Genomic DNA, 25,597 nt, shown 5'->3' with positions numbered 1-25,597 from the left:
GCGCGGGGGATTACTTGGCATTCGGCAGCGCAGGCTGGCCTCTGGCCTGCCGATGGTGTTGCAAATGAAGTGTCGACGCAACTTTGCGAGGAAAGACGAATGGAAATGAGAGAGCAACGGCGAGCCGCCCAAAGAGGAATAGGACGAGAAGGAAAGGTAGAAATCTTTCAAAGGTGTGCTCACTGAAGCACCGTGCAGACAATGAATACTGATGCCGGACGGAGCTCTGTTGGCTTCCCCTCAAACTTTGGACTGTAAAAGTTTCTGATGAGTACGGCGCGGTCGTCTAGCGGTTAGCTCAAGCTAACCGATGACAACTGTTTGACGATATTTATGATCCGAAATCGGACGAGTGGAATAGAATGCGTGGTTGGGTGTTTGCCAAAATGGCAACCAGTCCGTGTTGTAACCTTCAAAGTCAGGTTTCATTTCACGGGCTTATTATGCAAAAAAAAACATCGTAGATCTTCTTTAAAGTAACAAGACAAGTGGAAGGGTTGCGAAAATAATGCCGCCATACATCATTCCCGTTACGTTCTGGCAAAATATAGCTTTAGCCAATGATGCGTCGACGCCGCGTTAGCGTCGGTAATTGAACCGTTCGTCACGCGCCGCACCTCATCCAATCTCCGTTAGCCGTCTTTCACTCGGCGTTCACGAACCGAGCGAGAGGACGGAGCGGCGCCCCCGTTCGTGCCCGTGACCCGATTGAAAGGCGAGCGAGATGATGAGACACGACTCGGAGAGCCAAGTTGACGCTCACGTGGGTTCGGTGACAACCCCCTTCCAGAAAAAAATAGCAAAGACTGCAAAAATACTCCATCACGATACTTGTGGAAGAAAAGGCGACGGTTCAAGTGGCGTACTTCAGAAAAACATACACTTCATAAGATTATTTTTGAAGTAAGCACGGCACACAACTCCTCATCTCGCTTAAGTAGCGTCTTGATGTAGCATGTGATGACTTGCCCTTCACTGGAGGAAAAAAAAAAACAAAGAGCAAAAATAGCCGCGGAGAGCCATAGCATGTCTCCATGGCGGCTCTTAGAAATAAGTGGCTAGAAGATGACACCGGGGGCAACATTGTCAGGAGGAATTGACTCGGCCCAACACAAATAAAGCAGCGACTTGAAAGAGCCTTGAAGATGATGATTTCCAGATATCGCGCCCGATGCGCTTCACGTCCTCATCCGTCACGCCGCAATCTCCTCGCCGCACTCTCCGTTCCTTTCATCGCAAGATGAATCCCGCTCAGCGTCATTGTGCGCGTGACTCCCCTCACTTTGCCGTTTCGCTCTCCGCCGCTAACGTCAGCCTTCATCTAGCCGGGAAACGTACGATGGGAGGATTCCGTTTTGCCGGTCGAGAGGAAAAGGATAGCGGGAAGAAAAGCAACGGTAATTTAAGCAGCGGGCGGCCATGAACGCGGCCTCGTCAGCCCTTTTTTTTTTTGTGACAAATCCTCAAAAGGAACCTTTGGAGTTGGAGGACATTTTCTGGCCGGCCCCGTGAAATGTCAAAGTTATCCACGGCTGAATACTGATAACCACCGTCGTGCTCAGTCCAAGTTGCTGTGAGTCCAAAATAAAATTTCAAATCGCTAAAAGTTTGACACTGGCTTGGGCGATAGGGAAAATGCTATCGATTCTCTTAAGCTAGCACGCGGACATTATCAAAGTCCGTTCAATTTTTGTGGACCAAAGATTTGATCATTCTATCAAAATTTCTGTGAGTCCAAAATAAAATCTTAAATTGCCAAAGGGTTGACACTGGCTAGGGTAGTTAGCGCTGGTGGAACTGGCGGAAAATGCTCTTAAGTTAGCACGCGGACATCTTTAAAGTCCATTCAGTTTTTGTGGACCGAAAATTTGATCATTCTTCCGGTACCTAAGTTGCTGTGAGTCCGAAATAAAATTTTAAGTCGCCAAAATGTTTGACACTTGCTTGGGTAGATAGCGCCGACGTAACTGTGGGAAAATGCTATCGATTCGCTTAAGCTAGCACGCGGATATCTTCAAAGTCCATGTGAACCTTGTCGCAACGTGGACCGAAGATTTGATCATTCTTAAGGTATCCAAGTTGTAGTCCAAAATAAAATTCTTCCGGTATCCTTCGTATAATGTCGTCTCAAAATTGACCAGAAACATATTTGGAAATATCCCAATTTCATTCCAGACTGCTATCAATGTTGCTAGTTTGCTTGGTGTCGCGCGGTTTAAAAGTGGCAATGTTTTGCTGAAGCCTCAATTATCGTCGTGTTGAAATAGTCGCATGTTGTTTATGTCTTCTGGACAAGCGTCACTCTTGGCAGGCACAGGGGGGGAGGATGAGATGATTCTAAACGAATGTTCTTTTGCCTCATTTTCCAGCAAGCCAGCCCGAAGATGAAGGCACCGCCGCGCGCCGAAGGCCTCTCGTTAGCGGCCCAGATCGAAGCGCCGCCGAGGCGGTGGACGTTGACCCCGCCGCACGACCTGACGCACGGACTTGCGATACGAAGGCCCGCAAAAGCCAGCTGAGATGTGATATTTTCAACATGAGAGCCTTTCGTCACAAAAAAGTATTTGTTCTTGAAGGTGAGAAGTATTTATTTATTTTTTTGACGTCTGTATTTCACAGTTCGACATTCCCGCCGTTCCTAATGAGCACTCGGAGATGTTGCTGCTGTCTTGAATCCCAAAAAAAGCAAATTAGCCACACGTTGTCTTGCGGGAAGGACGGAACATGTGTTCTCAAACGCAGGTTCTGTCACCTCCCGTCAATTAATCCGCATTTGACGAGGAGATGTTTCGCCGAGTTGTTCGTATTTGAGACAAACGATGCGGCAAGCCCGACACGGATCCTTTCAAGAAGTTTCGAGTCGGCCGCAGTCGGGCGCAAGCGACGACTTTGAATATCTGAAACAATCGTTAAAATGCGAACTTGGTTTTTGTTGCTTTTTAATTCTCGACAGAGATAGAAAACGAACATTTGGCCGTTTGACGCGTTGGCTGTCATTGTAGAAGCGCGGTTGCGGTATTAGGCCTGCGGGGGCGCTGCTGCATCAGAAACAAGTTGCACTTAAACCCATCAAAGAAGAACAGAAGAGATCAAATCATCTGAATAAGACATTGGTGTCAAACCCAAGGCCCGGGGGCCAGATAACGGCCCGCCATATCATTTTATGCAAATTTTGCATCAACTTTGTGTCATTACTAAAATGATCAATTGTTTTCACTTTTAAAGAAATCGCGATATCGCTTGCAATTTTTTTTACCATTCATTTTTAAGAAATTTGAACCGTTCTCCGATTTCAAAAGTAGTTTAACGGCCCTCCGAAGGAAACGACGTCTACGATGCGGCCCGTGACAAGAACGAGTTTGACACCCCTCCTTGACAAAGATTGAACGGATTCATTTTCTTCCTCCAACGTTTTCAGTCGTTTGGCAACTTTCAAGCAGTTGCCGCGGAATTGTCCCAAACGGCAAAATAGCATCAAAAGAGGCTGCCGAGCCGCTCAATCTATGGCGCCTACTCACTCGACTTGAAAAATGTCAAAAGTTGGCAGCGCGCGTGACAGCGTCGCAGTGCACAGCCACCTGCATGAATTCGCATCATCTGTCAGTACTGCCTACGCGCTCCCCCCGGCCCCAGCCCGGCCCGGCCCCGCCCGCCCCCGGGAAGCGCGCCGGGCGCTCCCTCCTTTCCGCCCCTTCGACTTCATCCGTCACGGACTCGGCGGCGGCGGCGGCGGCTTCTCCCTCGCCCGAGGCGCGCCTTCGTCGACGGCAAAACGGGCTAAGCGTGACTATTTAATCAGTCACGCTTTGGAGCGCAAGCTCGCACTTTGCTGACTATCTGACTGACAAGCGTGACGACGTCAGAGTGCATTTCTCACGGCTGCCGTCAAGGCGGAGAAAACACGAGTCTCCTCCGCAAATCACAGGTTCCGCCGGTGTGAGATCAGGACACGTCGCGACCGTCACTTCTGCTTTAATTGTGCGAATGCAGGAAGCCATCACACATAGGTTGATTTTTTTCTTTTTAGGATATTTTCCACGGAATGAGAATTTTCCGTGGATCCGCAGATTTCCGTGTTTTTTTCCGTTGAAAGTATTTCCGTGAATCGTGTAAATCCCTTGAGAATTTTTTTTTTATATATATATGGGGGGAGCGGCCGGCTAGCTGACCGGGCAACGTTAGCCTCGGCAACAGCGTATACAATGGCAGTGAATGAAATGTATTTTATTTTTTTTAACCATGTTGCACATTTTTCACCACAGTCCTCCTTTCACCTGACATCAGCCACAACTCCCAGCGAGCCTCTTCGGAAGAAGTGATAAGTCCCCGTGGACATCCATCTGTCCGTCCAGCCATTCCCATCATATGTCCAATTTAACTCTGAAGTGACTCTAACTTGTCCCTCACCTTGTTACTTTGAAACTTTGCAAAAATGACTTGTCACTCTTCCTTCCTAGCGCCTTCCCTTGGCGAGCGTCTTTCCTCGCCACGGCCGCCTCTTTCATGCCCGTGTAGAAGGCCGACGTTTGGATTCAGATTCTCTCTACCTCGCTCTACCACCTGCTGGGCCGCGACTTCCTTAAGGTAGGGTCTGGTTTTCTTTTTTTTTTTGGTTAGTTCCAGCAGTAGCTCTTTATATCCGATAAACTGCAGCCGTGTGGAGGAATGTGCAGTTTGTGTGTGTGTGGCGGGGGGGGGGGTTGGGTCAATCACAGCTGTGTGTATCATATGTTATTAATTTGTCTAGCTGTCAGTGGAAACACACTCATGGCTGTATTTATTTCAGCGCCCTCTCAGGCTCCATTAGTGAGTGGGGTTATTGCTTTTTGATTGTATTTATTCCCCTTCTGCCTTTCATATCCGCAACAATATTACCTCCATCTACCCCTCCTCCCCCACCCCCTTTCTGCCATTGTCAACATTTGACTGATTGATCTTTCAATAAATCTATCTATTAGTTTATTGCTTTTCTGTGGTGGAATGCTGTTTCCATCCCGGGAAAGGAGAGATCGACAGCGAGATCAAGTTAGGGCTGTCGGCGGATATCGCGTTGCGCAATACTCGGTTTGTGATTGAAAGAATTACATTGGAGGAGCTACAGTTAGACCGGTTGACTGGTTTGATCCAGTTTTTATTTATTTAGAATGTATTTATTTATTTATTTTGTGAGTTCCACCCAAAATCTTTGAGAAATATTGACCTGCCACCCGGGGAAGAACATTTTACTTTTCAATCCCTTGCAAGAATCACATTTGGAAAGCGTCTGTAATCTTGCACTTAGCTGCCTGTTGAAGTTTTTGCAAGTTTTGTGACTTTTTCTGACCCCCTCAAATCCAGACTCGGCGATTGAGTGTGGTTAGCTACGTCAAGCGGATTTCCGAGGGCGGGGCGATCAAATCAAAACACATCTTCTTTTGAAAAAGCCGATGAAGTTAAAATGACTCGATGTCTTTCTAATCATTTAACGCCGAATGAAACAAACGAAACTCTCTCGTGGACGCCATTTTTTTTTTTTTTTCTGCCAATGACTTTTAGGTTTGAATCAGTTCTCAGCAACTAACAAAGGCGGCTCCTTCGGTTTTCAAATCCAGCCGGGCGCTCGGAACGAAGTCGCATTTGTCCAAGTCCCGACGCCGAATTTCACAACATCTCCCTCCAGGTTGTCCTCAAGCTCAAGCACAAGCCGCTCAGACGTTAATACCCGCAGAGTGCCGGCTTTGATTGACATTGCAGACTTAACCGGAGGCGTAAATCCAAAGCGGCGCCAATGACTATAGGCTGTAAACAGCAATAAATAAACAGCGATAAACTCATCATTGTAGCGGGGAGGCTTGTCGCGTCGTAGTAGTCCTTGCAAGTGGGGAACATCTCTGGAGCCCTTGATAAAACGCACTTCAATAAAGTGTTGCCATGAGATTCACGGGCGTGCGTGTTCTTACTCGGCGTGTCGTCGACTCCATCGGAAACGGCGACGTGCCAGCGAGGCGCGTGAAACCTTTTGTCGTTTGTTTCGTATGCACTTAAGAGCCAGCAGCCAAGAATTCCTGGAAAGTATGTGAGCGATTCATAATTGCTTGTCATTTGCAAAGGAGAAGCAAAGGGGTGAAAAATAATAGCATCCGGCAATTTTCAACAGTTTCACCAATTTCTCAGAAAGTTGAATTGAAAGAGACAACGCGGCTGATTTGTTCAAGGTCAGATGAGCTGGATCAAGGGTTGTCAATATCAGCACCTGGCTGAATGGATATGAAATACAAAAAAAATTTTTTAGCATAATTTATTATAAGAATTTATTTAAATTCATGAAATTAATTGATTTATTAAAAATCTATTAAATTAATTAATGTAGTAAAAAATGTTACATTTATTTATTTAAAAAATACTAAAAATATATTAATACATGGAGTGATAGTGAATGACAGATTTAAAAAAAAAAAAAATCAATCCAATGGTGTTTTCTGCATCGACAAGCCAGCACGTTATATTATCAAGCACCTCGGGCTAATAACTGTCAATGCAAGGCCGAGTTTTTCATTGCGAATCTCTTAGTATCCAATCATTGATTTTTTTTTTTCCCCCCCTGAGCTTTGATGAATGATATTTAAATCCTCACATGGCAATTCTGTTGAAAAAGGCCACAGATAGTTCTGAAGCTTGTCAACCGGTTCTGAAGCAGTGGTGGATATTTAGGAATTTTTCACATCCCCGCCAGCGTCATATTTCCTCTTAGCCTATTTAACTGACTTAAATGCTGTTTACTGTTCATGAATTTTTCAACTGTTTTTCAATCCAATCTGACTGGAGAAATGTGAATCGACATCTAAAAAATGTTCTTTCGCCACATATTTGAGCAGCACTTTGAGTTCTTTCCAATGTTTATTAAAGATTTGAGCTCTTTACTTCTGGCAGATAGCAAACCGACAGTGCATAGCTAACATTAGCTAGCCGTCCGTGTTAGCTAGCCGCCGTTTTCTTATTTAGCACATAGAGGAGCAGCAATCAGGCTCTCTTTATCAGTCGACGGCGCCCTCCTTTATCTTCTGATCGATAGCTCAGTGTAATCCTATCAATGCGTCGGGCATTGCCTTGATGCCTGCCGTGCCAAAAATACACTCGCAGGCAAATGGGGTCAGATAGCAATTTGAAAGCTTCCCGGAATGGCAGCGCTTGATGAATGGCAGCCGCAAACATGCGTTAATGATCCATTTGTCTTGGACTCGTCGGCTGTTTTTTTGTACTTGGTTTGTTTTTCGTTTTTTTTTCCTTTTGTTGATTTGACTCGGTCGTTCCCTCGGGTGCGTGCCATCGGTGCAAGGTGCAATTGCTTCCGCATGGCCGAGTGCGGCCGAGTCAATATCTACCTGGCGCTCGCTTAAAGACGAGGTGACCCGAGATCAGGGCGGAGATGTCAATCTCCCAAAAAAAAAAATCTGTCTCCACCAGGGCGATCGATAACTTTGTGAAATACAATTATAAGTGCGCAGAGGTATGGCAAAATAAGTCAATTGCTCAGCGGCTTGTTTATTGACGCGCCTAACTCAACTACGGGACTAATTAGAACTTGATCCCCTGACAATAGACACACATGACTGAGTCTGGCTTTGAATTATCCTGACAACAGAATCGACCCAAGTAAAATGTTTTTTTTTTAAAAAAAAAGAGGATGGTGTGAATAAAAGTGCCTTCCTGGCTCATTTGTTATGCAAGGTTAAAAAAAATAAAAATAGAAACGACGCTACATGATTCATACGCGCGGATGGATAATTATCACCATCCCAATTATAAAAGGGATGCAAACAAGAGGTCTTGTAGTGAGCCAATATTTCTTGTCTGATTCGGTGTTCAAATAATTAATGAGCGTGCTTTTAATCTCCCGATGGAGAACCAACGCTCCACCAGAGGAGAAAAGATTGCTAAAGGATGGCTGCGTAGTTGGTGGCTATAAAAAAAAAAAAAAAAGCTAATGATGATACAGGGCAGGCCAGTGCATGTTCCCATGTAGTTGACACGTTTTCGCCCGAAAACTTAAGTCAGCCCGCGGTGCACTGGGAATACGCCAGTGTGTCAGGTGAATCGGTGCGAGCAGTTGTTTTCCTCCAAGGGGCGGGAAGGACCTGCCGGGCCGGCTCGTTGACTACTTAGCATGCGCACCGCTGGTTTAGCACTGTGCGTCTATGCGTGCCGTCTGGCCGGCCGCCGTTCTCTTGTCGTGCTTTAAAGGAGACATTTTTGGTTTCACACTTTCAAAAGCGTCATCTCACCAAATCGCCCCTGACTACACAAGGTCCTTGGTTTACGACATCCTCGAGTTACGCTTATTCGTCTTTACGACACACGTCTCATATAAATAGTTTATTTATATATATATTTTTTTTTTGTATTTCATCTCATGTATTTAAAGCCTTTTTTTCGAGCTAAGCGGTTATTTATTGATATTACGCTATGTCTATCTGTTTATCAATCTATTTTCCCCAAGGATCAATGAAGTATCTAGCTAGCTAGCTATAGCTAGCTAGTTAGCGCCCCATCCTCTTTCTCTCTCAATCACAGGAATAAAGGTGGGGAATTTCTCTTTTTTTTAATGCTGTACTGTTTCATTTTATGACTGTTCCGACTTACTTATTACTAAATTCGGTTCACGTCGCCGCCTAGGAACGGATCAACGTCATAAAATGAGGATATGCTCGATAATCAACGCAGGCCCGTATTTGTCACATTAAGATTTGGAACAGCTTGCTCCAAGACAGCCTTTCGCAAATAAAAAGGCTTCACGACGTTGTTTAATTTCACACTTGGTAAGAAGGAAATCCAAAAGTAAATTTTCCATACGTCCCCTTTAACACGTATACATAGACTATCATGTTCAGAGGTAGTCGATGCCAATACAAAGAACCTCGCTGGCTTTGGCTGACGGTGTTCAAACATTTGTCCTGAATTGGATTAAAGTCTGTCAACGCTAAGTCCGATCTCACAAAAGAGAAACAAAGGGCCTCATTTGTGGCGACGTATCGTTGCTTTGGCAGCAGTATAGACTACCAGATAAATATCATCGCAATGTCAGGACAAGAAAATGAGTTGGCTTTTTATCGTCACTTAACCTCTCGTAACTATCTTCCCATCGCATCTAAAAAAAAAAAAAAAAAGGAAGATTCGTGCTGGGTGCAAATAACCAAGGGCAAGGGGGTCTTCCTCACTCGATAAATAATAGACGTACTCGGGCCTCGGTTGGAATTCCGAGCACGCGCCGCCGGTTCAAACGGTCTCAATTTTATTATCGTTGCCGTAGGAAGTTCATATCGGGTTCAGCATCTAATAGGTGTGATTGGATTCCTTCAGTCTGGCTGGAGGGAGCCACGGGTGTGAGAGGGCTGCCAGGCTATCGGGGGGTGGCTCAAACTCTTTTGGGTTGGCGCTCATCGAAAGATTCCGTCCTTGGATGTGAGGGCCACGCAATCCAGGAGAGTGTGTGTTTTGGGTCCCGTAGTCGAGTCATTTCTAGATTGAGGTTGGGGTCGAACCGCTGATTGACATTGAAGGAGGCCGTCGTTGTTGTGTACAAAAGACGTAGCAAGAAATCAGGACGAACCTTGAATCTTCAAGTAGCCGTTTTTTTTTTGTCCAAATGCGGATTTTTTTTCGATCTGGTGAGCCACTATCTTTAATTGCCTGGACATTCCATGCATATCAGATTTGAATCAAAGATAAGACCAGGTTGTGCGTTCATGTGGTCCGACATCAAATTTGTGTCGCAGTGAATCCGCCCGACGCATCATTTTGCTTCAGTTCGGAGTAGCCGGTGATGAGGCAGCGCTAAACGTGGCATTTGCGCTCGCTGATGAGCTTGCAAATCAGGTCTGGGTTGCCGGGCGGGGGCACGTATTCATTCATTTGTACTTTGAGACTGTGACCATCAATCAGAGCGCAATAAATCTCCTCGCTCTCATCAATAGGCAATCGGCTAATGCACGCCGCAGATCAATTTCTGACTCGCAGGAATCTCATCTCTCTGGCCAGCCTGCTCCAATATATGCAAAGAAGCGACGGATTCACGGGACGTTCTGTCGGGTAAAGTCCCTTGATGACGTCTCGTGTCCATGTTCAGATCCGCACAACCAATGAGACTTCTTCGTAGACCAAGGGTGTCAAACTCATTTTTGTCACAGGCCAAACTGATGAAAAAAATCAGAGACGAGTAAACACTGTTCAAATTTCTTAAAAACTCGAATGGTAATAAAAATTGCAAGTAATATCTATTTTTGTTTTTTTAAAGTGAAAACAATTTGTCATTATAATAATGACACACTTCGCGGGCTACATAAAATGATACGGCGGGCCGTATCTGGCCCCCGGGCCTTAAGTTTGACACCGATGTCTTAGACTCGATGCCGTCATTCAAAGTCAAGTTGCAAAAATCTCACGGTGGGTAACATCGACGGGTCACTTTAAAGACGATGGAGAAACAAAAGAAGTGATGACGAGGCGAGTTAATACCATCCAATGTCGTACGGAGGAACAAAATGAAAGACGATGGTGGAAAACCAAAACATTCCACTCGTATTTTAAAGAGAGGTGACCCGATTGTGATGTTTAGCCGTACACAAAGCCACTTATCACTTCTCGCGACCAGCAGACAGCTGATCAGCGCATCTGTAATAAGAAAAACCCAAATGGTGTTTACAAGAGAAAAACATCTCGTCTATGCCGCCGACGAGATAACGCGGCCGGGCCGGGCCGTCCTTGGACGTATTGACAGGTGGAGATTAAAAACACATAGTGTGCCCATTAAGCGCACGGCAAACACGGTTTGTGACTTTACAGGTCACGCCGTGGAGATACGCCTGAGTTGCCCTTGACTGCCTCGCCGTTTCCTCAAAGGCAATCATGGGGTCTTTGGTCTTTTAATATTGGCCGGCGCCCCGGAGCTCCATCGCAGGCGGATTAATTGTCATAACAACAGTCGCACGCGGTGCCAAACAACTCCCGCCGGCCGGACATTAGCTAAAGACATGACAGCGTGTTGAGTTATTCACGCTGACATTAGCAAAGAGCGTCGACGTGACATCCCCTCAAGCGCAGACGACTGCACCGCAGGTAGAGACAGGCGACAACAAGCACGATGAGTTTTTCTTCTTTTTTGGAAGACGGCCAAGAGCAGATGTAGCGAAGATCCTCATGCGGGGCTTGGGAATGCCCCCCCACCCTTTCCCACCCTGCTTGAACGTGTTGTACAAAGTGTGCTAGCTAGCATGTGTGATACGGGAACAGGTGGGCGCGCGAGCAGACGCCGTGGTCTTCACGTTGGGTTGACTTCAGTCAAAGCCGCTCTTGTTGTGCTAGCTTAAGGTCTGAGGTCGGCTGTGAGCTATCTACTCGGGACAAACTAGAGTCAGATCTACAGATGGAGCAAATTTGGAGTAGTTTGCGATCAAAAGACGAAAGCTTCTGATGCTTCTCGGTTCTTCGTCGAAAACGCCGACAAACGTCTCGATGGCTCTTCACCTGACATCGTGCCGATTTAAGGGGACAACACAATTAAGGGTCATTTCTTATTAATCCGTGTCCACCAAGGAGCATGAAGGCACACACGCTTTAGTTATTAGCCTCTGCCTCGTAGCGGCCTAGCTTTTTTTGCGGGAAAAAAACAAAGCTTTTGTTTCTCCGTCATATTTATTTGGGCGCCTGTTATTGCCGCTGTTTGAAATTAATCCAGAGCTCTTAATTTGAGGCTTTCATAAGACGTTATGTGCCCACTCTGGGAGAACAATAGCTTATTAAAACCTCTCACTTTGCAAGATGATACATTTCCGAGCCCGAGCGAAAAAAGCTAACGGGGCTCGTGAAGCGCAAAGTACGGAACCTGAATTTAATACGCTACTTTGTCACGGCACCCTTGAAGTAATAACCTGGTCAAAAGCATATTTATCAGGGTGCAAGATTGCTCTGTACATTACGTCTGTGTTTATAGTCTGAGCTAGCTTGCGTTCAAAGTTTGTTTTCAAAGGGAAACGACGCCGCCGCCGCCGCCGCCGCGGCTTTTTTGCCCTTGACTTTGCGCATTGGGAAGGAGGCGTGCTTTTCAAAGCGGTTAACCTGCTGATGCACTTGCTAAAACTTCACCCCAAGTCATTCATTCTCCCCTAAATATGACACCATGATTAATTCAGCAGCTCACGCAGCCACCTCGGAGCCTCGGCTCGCTAAAGTCGAAGTTTCCTAGCCGCCCTCCCTGGGGCCGAATTTGCAAAAGCAGGTCATCCCAGAATTCATCTCCTCCCCCTGGTGGAGGGCTCTTATTCATCTATCATGAAGCTTCCCAGCGGATCTCCACGGCCATGTAAATGGAGGTTCTTAAAAAGTCGCACTTGAGGAAAATTGTGTTTCTGCCTCTGCTTTTCCGCTGCTTTCCGGATCTTTTGCTCTGACGCCCTTTCCCCCGGCTTATCAGTCTGACGCGCCAAGGTCAGCCGAGCCTGAGGCTATCAGTCACGATAAAGACGGGATGTGGTGTCCTGCCCTGACAGGTCCTCGTCAAGCCCGTGAAGCCAAATCGAAAGACGACACAGATTGGAGAAATCCAAATGCGCACAATTTTAGCTTTTCGTGTCAGGCATGGCTTTTGTTACTGCGCTTTGAGTATCGTGCTAAGTGCTAACGCTAAGCCAAAAACTGGCCAAATGCGGCTGTTAAATTTCTCAAGATGATCTTTAACAAACGTCCGCGTGGCTAGCCGCTGCAACTTCGAGTATCGTGCTAATGCTAAGTGCTAACGCTGAGCCAACAACTCTCAATGCAACTCAGCTGCTAACCGCTAGCCGATCAACAATTTAGCTTGCGCACAAAATGTTTCAATCATCTGACAGTAGTGAATAATAATAATAATAATCGGGTCATGGCCTGAGATGAGTTGAAAAATATAAGTTGGAGTGTATTTTTTGTCTTTGAAAGAGTTAACATTGGCAAGCTTTTAAAAAGAAAAGATTGGTGTCTATTTTGTGCGTTTGGTCTTGCTTTCATATGCAAGCGGGAGAGAATGGACGCTGGCACCTCCACGCTCCCACTCCGGCTTCCGTGGCAGCCAAAGTAAGACTCATCACGACTTGTTTCCGCCTCCCGAGCGGCAGGAAATGGATCAGCCTCGGGCCCTAATCCCTTTCAATATCTTCGCCGCTCCCAATTGTGATCCCAGATTGAGACGTCGGCCTTGGGAATCGCAGCAAAAAAAAAAATTGACAGGTGCAATCACTGACCTTTTTTTAAGTCACCTGCCCCACTTAGATTTAGAAGAATGTCACGAAACACCAAATAGCACACCCCAACACGCACATACGCCACGAAGGCAATGGGAATGCTATTAAATAATTCAAATGGCTGTCCTAGGACGCCAATCAGAAATACTACAGCCATAAAAGCCGTGTCTATACTTGGCGTGGAGCGGAGGCCCTGCAGCAAATGAAGGCATTATTCTTGTTATCCTCGGGAGGATGCGGCAGCGGGCGTATTTCTTCTTCTCGGGCTTGTCATCCACTTATTTCTTTATTTATTTTGCAGGAGGGGAAGAGATGTTTGGGTTTTGAAGGAGGACGTCTCTGCGGGGCCAAGAGACTGTCAGCCCGACTTTATCCCCATTTGAATAGCGCCTCTGCGTTCGCTCCGAGGTGAATCAAAATAAAACAACGTTTTCAAATTGACACGTAGCTGCGAATAGCAAACAGCGAAACGTAATTAACACCCGCACTTTCAATATGTTTATTAACACCCGCATTTTCAAGATGTTTATTTATGTTGAGTGAATAGTTCAAACGGAATATTTCACAAACTGAGACAAATTTCGAAATCTATTCGCTGCTGGTTCTGAAGGCCCGGCCGGGCTGCTTGGACCTGTCAACGAAAAGAGGCTGAAATCAGTACAGCAAGAATCGAAATGTGACAAAAATGAAGATAATGAAGCAGGACAATTTTCATGAAGCAAATGTGAAGCGTTAGGCACGTTTTGAACTCAAATGAGCAGCATCGCCACGGGCACGGCGGCTTTAGAATTCACCTCTGGTCCGAACGGTTGCGGTTCCCTCCCGACACGCTTCCTTAATGGCTGCAAAACGTCCGCGTTCTTTATTATTTCTCAACACGCGTGGAGCCAATTAGCCGGCCATTATGGCAAGGCAGGTGGTGCGCTAATACAAGATAATAACACACCTTGGGCATTGAGCGCCGGCGTGCCGCTGGAGGGGAGGATTTGTGCTCTCAGCAAAATAACCCAGCTCGCCTCGCCTCGCCAACCTAATTGGGATTGCTTAGAGATGGAAAAAAAAAAAATGAAGACCACTTCACAGCTTGGATGTTTTGGGACTCGCCGATGAGAAGGACAGTGGCTTTACCACCGAAGACGAGGTTTAGGGTTAGGGTTAGGGACATCATCGCATCGAGCGGAAATCAAAGCCTCCTATGATTGGACGTGAGCCGCAGCGCTTACTTGGCATGACCATTTGAATTGAAGTGACATGGATGGATGGATGGATGGATGGATGGATGGATGGATGGATGGATGGATGGATGGATGGATGGATGGATGGATGGATGGATGGATGGATGGATGGATGGATGGATGGATGGATGGATGGATGGATGGATGGATGGATGGATGGATGGATGGATGGATGGATGGATGCGTTTCAAAATGGAGGCAAGGTAGCTATCAAAACGGGAGTCCCGTCCGGCGTGCTTTATCGCAAGGTGACATGTTTGACAAGTGAGGGATGGAGTGTCCCCGCAACTGCGCTTTAGCTAAAGCTACCGGCAGCCGAGGGTGTCAAAACTCGTTAGCGTGCCGAACGGCCCGAGTCACACGTTACGGTGTCACCGCCGCGTTGTTTGCGGCCGCCCCACCTGCCGCGTCTTTGACTGACATGGCGCTTATGAGCAATGATGGCTGCCCGGGCGCCGCCACAGCAACTGACGCTGTGGGCGCTGTGAAGACGCCCGTGCCCGCTGACAACATCATTATACGACGGCGGACTCTGCTGCGTGATGAAGCCCGGGGCGTCACGCTTGGACAGTTGCTTTCTTTAGGTTTCGCCAGGAATTGGAAACACCTTTGTTATCGCGTTAACTTGTTCGCTCTTTCCATGGGTGAAATTTTTCGTGCCAATCTTGGGGAATGATACATCCTGCCGTTTTTGTACGTAGAGCTTCCCTAGGCCCAGTCAAACATCTGTGCACAAAGAGGCAGCGCCATGCCACGGTTTCCCGCGTTTGGCCCGCCATATGGCCTCGCCAACTGTTGCTACGGCGAGCATCCGCAGTCAGAGGTAATAAAATAGGCTGCTTGCGTGAAAAAAAAGATGGCAAAACAAAGCTGCCGATAGCTGCCGGCGTGTGATTAGTTCATGGGTTTTATTTGTCAATCAGCTGCTCGCAAAAACAAAGTGTTAATAATGACAGAAATCTAATTAAGCAAACAGCTTAAGGATTGAAGGTTTTAAAGAGGATTTGGACTATAACACAAGTTAATACACGACACCAATGGCGCTAGCAATTTTCCCGCACAGCACGTCATTTTTATCAAGCAATACTTTTTTTTTTTAGCACATTTAAGCTAAAACACTTTTTAAAGCATTCACTCACTCTCACAGTTCACCAAATCCGACGAAAAGCATCCTAGCTTGAAGCCTTTTATTCATCACGCATCTTAAAACTGACAAACATCTGCTAGCTTAATGCTAACGTACAATGTGACATGCTAAATGAACAGACACATAGACAAAAGAGAATTAAATAGTATACTTTTGTTTAAATGTTTAACCAAACCATGTCGGCAAATTTAGTTTTATTTTTTTATATATTTTATATAAGCTTAAATTGCTTCATGCTAACATAATGCTAAACGCTGTCGACTGGCTAACAAAATTAGCATGCACGAAACAGTGGTTATAAATCTTAAAACAACTTGTGGTTTAACACACGACACTAAAGGCACACAATCTTAAATTTGAACTTGACTGTATCGTGTAAAAAAAAACCGACAAAAATAATCTTTTCGAAATGCGGATTTTGACACGAACGAAGAACCTCACCTGGCCTTACCTTCGTGTATATTTAAGAAGCGGCTGTGCAATTGCAGGCTACTGTCTCCGGCAAATCACCAGCCCGAGGCTACGTCCCATCCCTAGCGAGATTCCAGATGATAGAAGAGATGTTGGAGGTTGCTGAGCAAAAACAAAAAAACAGCTAATCATCAAAATGACTTCCCATTTAGTCGGAAATCTCCAGGCTGAGTAATGACTTTACTTCTTCGCTGATCACGGCTGCACTCTTCTCGATGGCTGCGAACGTGCCACGGAATCCATCGCGGCAATTAAGGAACGCCGCAGCCGTTCAACGTGTCAATCACGGAGGTGCGCTTGAACTCGCGCTGTCACCAAGGCAACGGTATTTCAATTGAAACGATGAGCTCGGATCACTAATGAGTCACGTTAACTAGAAAATGCAATTGTGTTGAAAGGCCGAGGCTCAACTGATCTGGAAATTTTAACAAATAGCTTCGATGTCTATTGGAATTGGTGACAAAATGCAAAACGTTTGGAGAATATGAACAGCCGGAAGACAAAATGGTTTGAATCGTTTGAACGCAATGCGTTAAAGTGGTCTCGTATTTTTTTTTGTCAGGAAAAATGCGGACGGAAAACGGACTGAAGCAACTCCGCAAAAACGCGAGTCTAGAAATGTGAAGAAACCTCAAAAAAATTCAACAAATAAAGCAATACATCTTCACAGTTACTTTCCACTTAGAAATTTAAAGTCAACTCGGCACAGGCAATAAATCTGAAGCAGTGAAAAGTCTTTATATTGGGATTTATTGGGCAAGAAGTAGAATATAAAAGAGGCGGGCGGGAAGCACATAACAAGGCAGAAAGTAATGCCACTTGGCCCGCTTCCAAATTCTGATGGAAGTCCGTTGCCGCAGTTTTGTCTCGGCGATGAGTTTGACAAAAGTTGAACTCGTTAAGACCCGATACAATTAAACCTTCGGGTCCGCTCACCGGGATATTTCTTCGGATGCGCCGCCGGGCTGTTTGAGGCTGTCGGTGTGGTTCAGGTGGCTCGATGCAATTTCTTGAAATGAAAATAACCACGGCTCGAAATTAAACAGTCGTCAGATGGGAGCGATGCGATGGCTCCGAAGTTAGCAAGAAATTGCCAGTGTGTGTTCTGCTCGGTCCGTTTGGGCATCCCGAGGGGGCGTCGGAGTTGCAGGCGGCCTTGCTGTTTTTATTTTTGACACGCTCGTTCATTGTCCGCCCGTGCTCAGACCTTGGACAAATGTTTGATGGAGCTTTTTCCGAGCGGCCGATAGCCTTGGAGTGAGAAGAAAAAAAAAAAAATGACTGAGTTTCCGGGGAAACACTGAGCTATATAATTCCAGATGACAAACATGTCACGGTGCGAGAGAGGCAGCTCGGGAGTAAATTTAGAGACACCGCGAATCGGGAGGGTGGTCGCTGCCGTGGTGACGGCTTTTGTAAGCATCGGCCATGAAAACGCGGCGGCGCTCCCCCGTAAGGTGATTACCTGGCTAAATGAGATACGGCGGGGATTCTCGTAAGCGCTTAATCCCAGGATCTTCGAACGACATGCCAACAAAGATTCTCCTCATCCTTTCCTCCCCTCCCCCCCTGCATGAGTATTTTGGGACACCATCTCTGCAGACGATTGCGGTAATTCTCTAATAAGTTCCGATTTGGTCCGAAGGTGCTATTTTTTGCATGAGGGATGGTCCGATGAAAGGTTCCGGAGGTGCCATGTTGAGGGTGGGTAGACCCGATTAGAGTCGCCAGGAAATTCCGCCCTTGAGGATTCATTTTGATGGTATCCAGGGTGTAGTCCGTCTTCCGCCCCAAGTAGATCCGGTTTAGGCTCCAGTGTCTCGTGACGAGGTCCAGCCCCTTCATCAGCCAGTCCAGCGCCATTTTTTGGTACCATTAAATGAAGCTTCAAATCTGCTTCATGGACTAGTTGCTATATTTTTGAATCCTCTAGATGGCACTGTTGTTTTAGATAAAGCGGTTTAAGAAGCCAATGTACTTTCAGACCAATGTTGAATTGGGTGCGCCATCTAGAGTATAAAAAAAAAATACAACTGGTTCATGAAGCTTCATTTTACCATCACTTTTAATCGTGTCTGGCTTTGGCATTTCTGGGACTCGGGTGAAGAGATTGCTTGAACTCGGTTAATTGCAAGTGATATTTATCCGCACTCGCCATCATTAGGCCGCTTAAATGTCCCCTTTCTTCCTTCCATGGGCGGTCACGCACCTCGGCGTCTGAAGGAAATGTTTTGAGGCAAGCAGGTGGCGTCTTCGCCGTGTCGAAACGAAAGCCCCGACCGGCCCTTTCTAGTTCCCTTCCCCTCGTCTTTCATCATTCTCTTTTTTTGATTTCCCTTTGCAGCTTTCAGAGCTTAATGCCCATGTTTGAGTTCTCTCTGGCTGACAGGTTGTCATAGATAATAAGTTTTAATTCCCCTTCTGGGACCGGAACTCACTCTCCTTGTAATTTCCTCCTAATTTTATTCCCCTTTGAATATAGATTGGCGAGATGTCAGTTCGAAGCAGGGGAAAACTGGATGCAAATGTTGTCTTTGAGATTCACATTGGACTCTTTTGTTCAATTAAAGACGATCAAGTGTGTTATTTATCAGATTTTAATGGCCGTGCTGTCGCAGGTGATTTATCACTTGTTCTGATCCGATCACTCCAGCTATGAAATAGTAGCATTTTATGTTTGTGCCGGGTCGGTGCGTCTAAACGCCGCGTTTGGAAATGCAGCCCGCGTTACCGGAATCGTAATCAGTCCTACCTGATTCTCGCGGTCACCGCTGGCACCTTTTTCTCGTGGGCTCCACGGTGATTCCCGATTGATCCTGAGTGATGGATGCTCTTAATGACGGCTGTTGGTTGAAGTCACCCGCAGGCTATCGTCACGCCTGGCCAATGTTCGCTCGGCTCGGCGCAGGCCCGGGGAGGGCCAAGGAGCCGGAATTGGATTTGAAGCTCTGAGGCAGGTAATAAAAAGCAACACTCCCACACACCGAGGAGTGGTGATTTCCCCAAGCACCCCTGGCAGACATGTTGAATTTCTCCACGCCGTGCATCGCCGTCCGAGCTATTCATAACGCGCCAGGCCTCGGAATGTTAGCTTAAGCTCGTAGTCGTCATCGGATCGCCAGCCAAGTACGGTCTGCCCGGTTTTTGCTTCGGCGCGGGTGTCGGCCTGACCTTGCCAAACGGTTTCAATTGACCCTTCAGTAGTTCCAGGCCAGGAGAGCCTTAGGCTGGAACTAAGCCTCATGGCCATCCCTGACATCGTTTTACATCTCAGTCTGTGGCAGATGAAGAGTGAGCGAGTGGAGATCTTTTTTTTTTTTTTTGGACATTTAACACAACATTACTGCTCTCCATTACGGGTGACAGCGGCGTAGGTACAGAAGAACCAGGCGAGCCGGTCCCCACAGGACATTTAGTGGCGAAACATCATTAGTTTATTTTAATGCGGCGCCATGGCACGCTGAGTGACACTAATGGTGGGCCACGTAGAAAAACGCTGTCAATCTTAGCAGGAACACATTAGCGCTCAAAAGTATTTCAGGTCTCCAGGTATGACTTTCTCTCTCCCGTGCCCGAGGAAGGCGAGCAACTGGAGCAATTCGGAACGCTCTTTCAATATTCATATGTCGGGAAAACGTCTCAGTCGCTGCTGTCAAGTCGAAAAGCTGGAGATGCTGAATGGGTTTTCTTCAGATGGCTGCGAGGAGGCTTTGGATTGAAAACGTGACGATGGCTCGCTTCGACACGACGCCGCGAGTATGTTTTTTTTGGGGGGGAGCGGAGAAGAATGTTGAGTACTTTCTGATTTGGGATGAAATGAGAATCGCAAGTCGTGCCAAGGCACTGAGATTTCTTTACGTCTTCATTGTTAGCCGACTGACAACCAAAAATATTTTGTGGACGTCTGTCATAACAGCACATTTAAAAAACTTTCAAAAATTGGAAATGAAATGGGGAGTCTGCCATTTTAGTTCGAAGAAGCCATTTTGGGCAAATTCCACATCTCGTGCTTTGACGACTCCCATTTGGGAATAGCGCCGATCAGAAGCTAAATGCTACATATGCTACATGGGCTACATAGAGCTTTTGTTTAACACGCCATCGAACACGGCAATTTTTGACGAATAATTCTATGAACGATTTGCCGAATTTCTGTCGAGGTACTCCGACGACCATCTCCCCTTCCCGTTCTTCGAATGAACGCAAACGTTTAACTTTCCTTCTCGAGCGCCGCACTTTGATGCTAACTCTAGTAGTTCTGCATTGGACGAGTTGACTCTGCACATAATTTGATAAAAGTGACAAGCCGTACAAACCCAAGGCGGGGAGCGAATTAATAATTCACAGCCACAGAATTCTAAGCGCCGCAGACAGACGGGAAGAAAACATAGGAATAAGAAATATGATCCCTCGGTGTCAGCTGAATTCCCTTTTCTTTGCAGGCTTGGTGAAATATGGGGCGCGTGACTCGGAGGTTGGGGTGGGGTGTATGTTTATACATTCCGCATTTGCCGAGATGGATAAAGCCGGAGTAGCGGAATTCATCTAAACAACCGGGCTCGGAAATAACACTCGCCGTGGTTGAAAACGGCCACGGCGGTCGGGGTCGAGAGAAAATTACACTGCAAATTGTATCGGCGCAAACAAAAACTCCCGCTTGTATTTGCATCGCTTCGGTCGTCACGCTGATGTGATTCTCGCCACCGGGGTTAATAACCCGATCTCCTCCTAAGCGATTCACAAAACCTTCGCTATCTCCGTGTGGAAAAGAACCCGACCCGCTTTAAAAAAAAACCTCCGTGTTGTTTACCTGTTATCTACGCTTGTTTGGGATTTGTTTGGCCTCGGGAATTCTTTCGGGAGATGCCCTTTTCGCACGTGGCCCCCGCAGGTTGCCTCTCGGGCATCAGCGTCAAACCCCGAGGCGGTGGTTGTCCTTTACCTTGGCAAATGTGCGTTCTCGTTGCCGACGCGCCAAAACGTTGCTAGAACACGTTGTATTCTTTGAAAGCCCCGGGACGAGCTGTCGGGGAGGCGCACCACAACACGCACGTCAACATGCTTGAGTGTTTGCCCGCCAAGCCCCCGGCCCCTCCCCTCCCCATGATGAATCTCGTCGCTTTGGCGAGATGAGCTTCAACCTGGCACCGCAATGCGCCAGAAGCCTCCGAGACGTCCGCCGTCATTATTTATGAGCGTCGTTGGTTTTGTTTTTGTTCTCTCAATGAATCTGGCCCGAGCCCAAAATGTGGGCGGCTTGTCGTTCCAGCACGGAACATTCTTTGTTTTTTCACTTCGCCAACTAAAAAATGCAGAGTGTCCTCGGTGCATTTAGCCTTGTGTTAAAGGTGGTTGCTCGCCTAGCCTCCTCTTAATTGATTTCATGTACAAAGACGTTGGGGCGGCTGTTGGCTCCGCCCCCACAGGCTTGAACAAAAGAGGCGGTAAGCTGAAAATCCCATCTGACATCTTTTTTTTTTTTTACCATCAGAAGCTTAGCTAGCCGTTGACGCATCTGCTAGCAACATTTTCTTCTGTTTGTGGCAAAACAAACAGCACAACTGTAGCTCCTCCTCTTTTTGTTACGAGCTTGGTGATTGGCTACGCATGAGTCATAATCCCGTGGATCAGCACAATCGCAAATATTGGACGGATACAATATTTACCAAACTTTTTCTGGAAAGGAAAAATCACTATCGACGTGAAAATGTGCTGACATTTGACCTTTGCTGACTTGAATTGCAAAGGAAATATTCCCTTTAGGCCCGACTGTTATTCTCCCTTCATGAAAAGAATCACACTTCATTTTATTTTTTTTTTGTCGGAATCCTAATTATACATCTTGGCACCATCGTTAGGTCAATAATTTCCCTTTCGTGTCAGCGTGGCTCGATAAGAAAAACACCAATTAGTCTGACTTTAGTTCTTCAAGGCCCGAGCAGACACGGAGCGCTCTCGGAAGAGGCGCCCCGGGTTAAACTCCTTTCCCGAGACCCTCGCCGCACACGGCTAATTCCTGCCCTGTACCCTCTAAAGTGGGAAACGAGCGGGCCTGAGAGAGCCGCTGGCCTAAATAACCGTAATGAGCTGCGACTTTCACATGGTCGCCAGCCTAACGTGGCGAGACGTGAAGACTTGAGAACGCTATGGAAATTTAACACAGGCAAGTGTGTGTGTCTGTGTGTGTGTGTGTGTAATGGGCATATTGATGGGTCTTTTGCTAATCTCATTTGAGAGGTCTGACGCCAAGAGAACGCGTTGGGATTGCGCGGCTCCAGGGAACTTCCAAGGGCAGTAATGAGGCTCTTTGCACTCTCATAATTGCTGCACCTTTATTTGCTAGCGATAGCGACTAACCGCAGCGCCGTACCCAAGCCGATACGTAGCCGATCGACTCCAACGTGTTGTAAAAAGTATGTTTGGCCACTAATTACTTGTTACGTTTGGAAATAGACAGACATGGACCAACGTTTGTGCTCAAGGGCCACATTGGAGTTTGAAATTGGACAGATGGGTCGTGTCATTTGAAGTTTTAAAAACAGCATACTTTTTGGACGCTAAAATAAAGTGCTCTCGTTTTTGGATTAATATCAAATGCATATAAAACTTGCCCTTCCTCTCTCTAGCTAGCTAGCTGACTTTGTTAGCTTCCATAGTGAGCATCTCCGCGTTATCCAATTGAATCGGTGTCACACGTGACTTTCTTTCGATGTAACACGACTCAAAATAGTTGTAGCTAGCTGTCTAGCTAGCCATTTTTTTTAGCTTCCATAGTGAGCAATTTTGAATCCGTGTCACACATGACTTTCTTTTAATGTGACAAGACTCAGAAAATAATTGTAACTAGCTAGCTATCTTTGTTAGCTTCCACATGAGCATCTCTGCATTATCCAATTTTGAGTCGGTGTCACACATGATTTTTTTTCCGATCTAACACGACTCAGAAAATAATTGTTCTGCTCTCAAGGTGAACATTGGTCTGTAATGGGAAGGGAAAAAAATACAGCTCTTTATCTTTCAACTAATTAACTCACTCTGGGGGTGATGACTGAACTTTCTTTGTATCACTTAGCAAATCAAGACTCCTACAATATTTGCTGTCATAGATGTTTTTCTTCTTAAAAGTTTTCAACTCAAATACAAGCAAATATATTCATTTCAGTTCATGTCAGGAATGGATTTGGTGGAGGAAAAATAATTCTTTATTGTCTAATTTTTATTGATAAGGCGGGCCCGATCCGGCCCCCGAGCTTTAAGTTTGACCACTGTTGCGTCAAAGCCTCCCGATGCCTCTCGCCCGTTTAGGATCGACATCGGGGACAACGATATACATTCAAATTCTTTCTTATCTTCTTTGAGCAGTTGCTTTGGGTATTTCGGTGTGGTCGGCGTGTCGGCAATTATAAATCACCGGTACACAAGATGGCAATCGGCGAGTATTGTTGCAAAAAGGTGGCCAACTGAAAACACACACACACACACACACACACACACACACACACACACACTTGGGAACGTCCCGCAAATCCGTTGCAATATCGACCCCCCTGCTGTCAGCGACGTGCAATAACGGGGGGATCCGTCACAAACGGTGCCGTTTGGGCCGTGCCGGACCAGATAAGGCCAAAACAAATGCTCGCTACCTTGTTTGTTCCATTACGCCAATCGGCGGATTTCTTTGGAGAGGACTTGATCATTTCATCTGCGAGAGGAATACAAATGCGCGTGGCTCGGCTTTTCCCGGCGGTAATTCCCATTTAATTGTAAATATGTGCTACAACCTTTTCCTTTGGAATAAATTAGCATGTTTGCGATTGTTGCGCGGCGCTTCCAAGGACCTGGCAGTGATCAAAGCAAGGAGTTTGTTTGAAGAACGCAGCGTTCAGCATATTTCAAATTAACAAGTCTCGAGTTTTCCTCTCCGCGCTGCGCTGGTTGTCTCGGCGCCCTCGCTCTCCTCATCAAATATGGCACGCCGTCTCTTTTGTTTGTGTGAACGCTGACGAGCATTCACGCACGATTCGGCACCCGGAGAAAGAAAACGTTGATTCCTCTTCTTTGACCCACTTTGTTGACATTCTGTTCTTGCCACATTTCTTTTCCTTTGCAATTTACCCTAATTTAAATTTTTTTCATATTTAAGTACAAAAAGTTCCTCAAACACATCTATCTTTCATCTACAGGTTGAAAAAATAATTTTGAACAGAAGAACGATTAGCCTATGTTGCTGCCGAGAAGACATGTTGGCCGTCTGGAACGGATTATTTTAATTTACATTGTTTCCTTTGCAAAACCATTCTTTGGTTTCTGTACTTTCAGTTTTCAGACTTTTTGGAGCAGGTTCATCAGGTAACCCGAGGCTCCTCAAAGGCAACAAATGTCCTCCGTGATATGACGTTCCACTTGAAGCCCCCGTGGCGATGAGTCGCGTTAGTACTCACAAAAGACGAAGACTCTGAGATATGGGGGCAAGCATCAAGAGCCAAATGGAGAGGTTGGGCGGGGCGGGGTCTTTAAAGGGAGACAGTGATGGATGGTGAGAGAGGGGAACCGGACCTGGCGCCCCCGCGCTCACCACTTTCACTGACTGAGTACAACACCCGGGATGTCACGGGGTCTTAAATCACTCACTGTGGCTCCATTTACATTTCGGGGAAATCCCCCCACCCTCCACCCCGACACACACACGAGCCAGAAAGGTTGTTTTACTTAACTGTCCCAGGATACTACAAATATCAATTACCATAATGCAGTTCCTCCAGGAGGATGTGAGACCGCTGAGTAATGGAGCACATGGAATTGCTTTTGCATGTTCATCTTGGCATCACCTGAAGTTCGCTGGAACCACCGAGTCAATCCGTAACCTTCGAGGTACCTTCTCTGATACAGACGGATTCTGATGTGGCCATCTTTGATCGGACCAAAGCGCAGCGGCTAATACGGCAATGATGGCCTCTGCCTATTTAAAAAAACGCCGAGGAGGATCGGTCAAGGACGGACCCTCGGTTAATTACAGACCAGGCGTGTAATAGGCGGGCTTGCATAGACACCTTTGACACCGTTAACGAGTTTTGCACGTATTGCTGCTTCAGCTCAAGCTGGCGTCTGTTCCGCGCAAACCAAATCATCGTGGAATCATTTCAATAGGGGAAAATTTTTACCTATTTGATATTCAGGTGAAGTGAGTTACCATCTTTGTTGCAGCATAAATAAAACGTAATCATAAATTCCGGTTATATTGCAACCGTTAGAACCGTAACGTTCAAATGGCAACTTTTAATTTGTTTCCCGAGGGCCGCCATTGAGGAAAAACGCGCTCCTCTTTGTTAACAACTTCATTTAGCCAACAAAAAAAAGCATTGCACCTAATATTTTGCAGAGCTAAATTATTCAACATAAAGATAACTTAGACTTTATCTCATCAGTGGGAAGAAAAAAACAAAAAACAGGGTGTTATAAAATGAGAGAGCCCTCTGGAGTAGGAATGTTTGCTTATT

General features: G+C 46.3%; 1 long non-coding RNA gene across 2 annotated transcripts in view; it reads left to right on the top strand.

The window, feature by feature from the left end:
• Window positions 1-25,597, top strand: part of LOC125983983 (uncharacterized) — a 279,094-nt gene that overhangs the window by 175,042 nt on the left and 78,455 nt on the right. Inside the window, exons 6-7 of one of the 2 annotated variants that reach the window (XR_007486834.2) lie at window positions 2,370-2,576; window positions 4,458-4,584. This is a non-coding gene — a long non-coding RNA (uncharacterized lncRNA). Of the gene's footprint in view, window positions 1-2,369; window positions 2,577-4,262; window positions 4,585-25,597 lie in introns of both variants that reach the window. The other variant, XR_011086200.1, reaches the window with a different exon arrangement.

This window comes from Syngnathus scovelli, chromosome 1, assembly GCF_024217435.2.
Source record: "Syngnathus scovelli strain Florida chromosome 1, RoL_Ssco_1.2, whole genome shotgun sequence".
NCBI lineage: Eukaryota > Metazoa > Chordata > Actinopteri > Syngnathiformes > Syngnathidae > Syngnathus > Syngnathus scovelli.
This window is presented reverse-complemented; position numbering and strand designations above follow the sequence as displayed.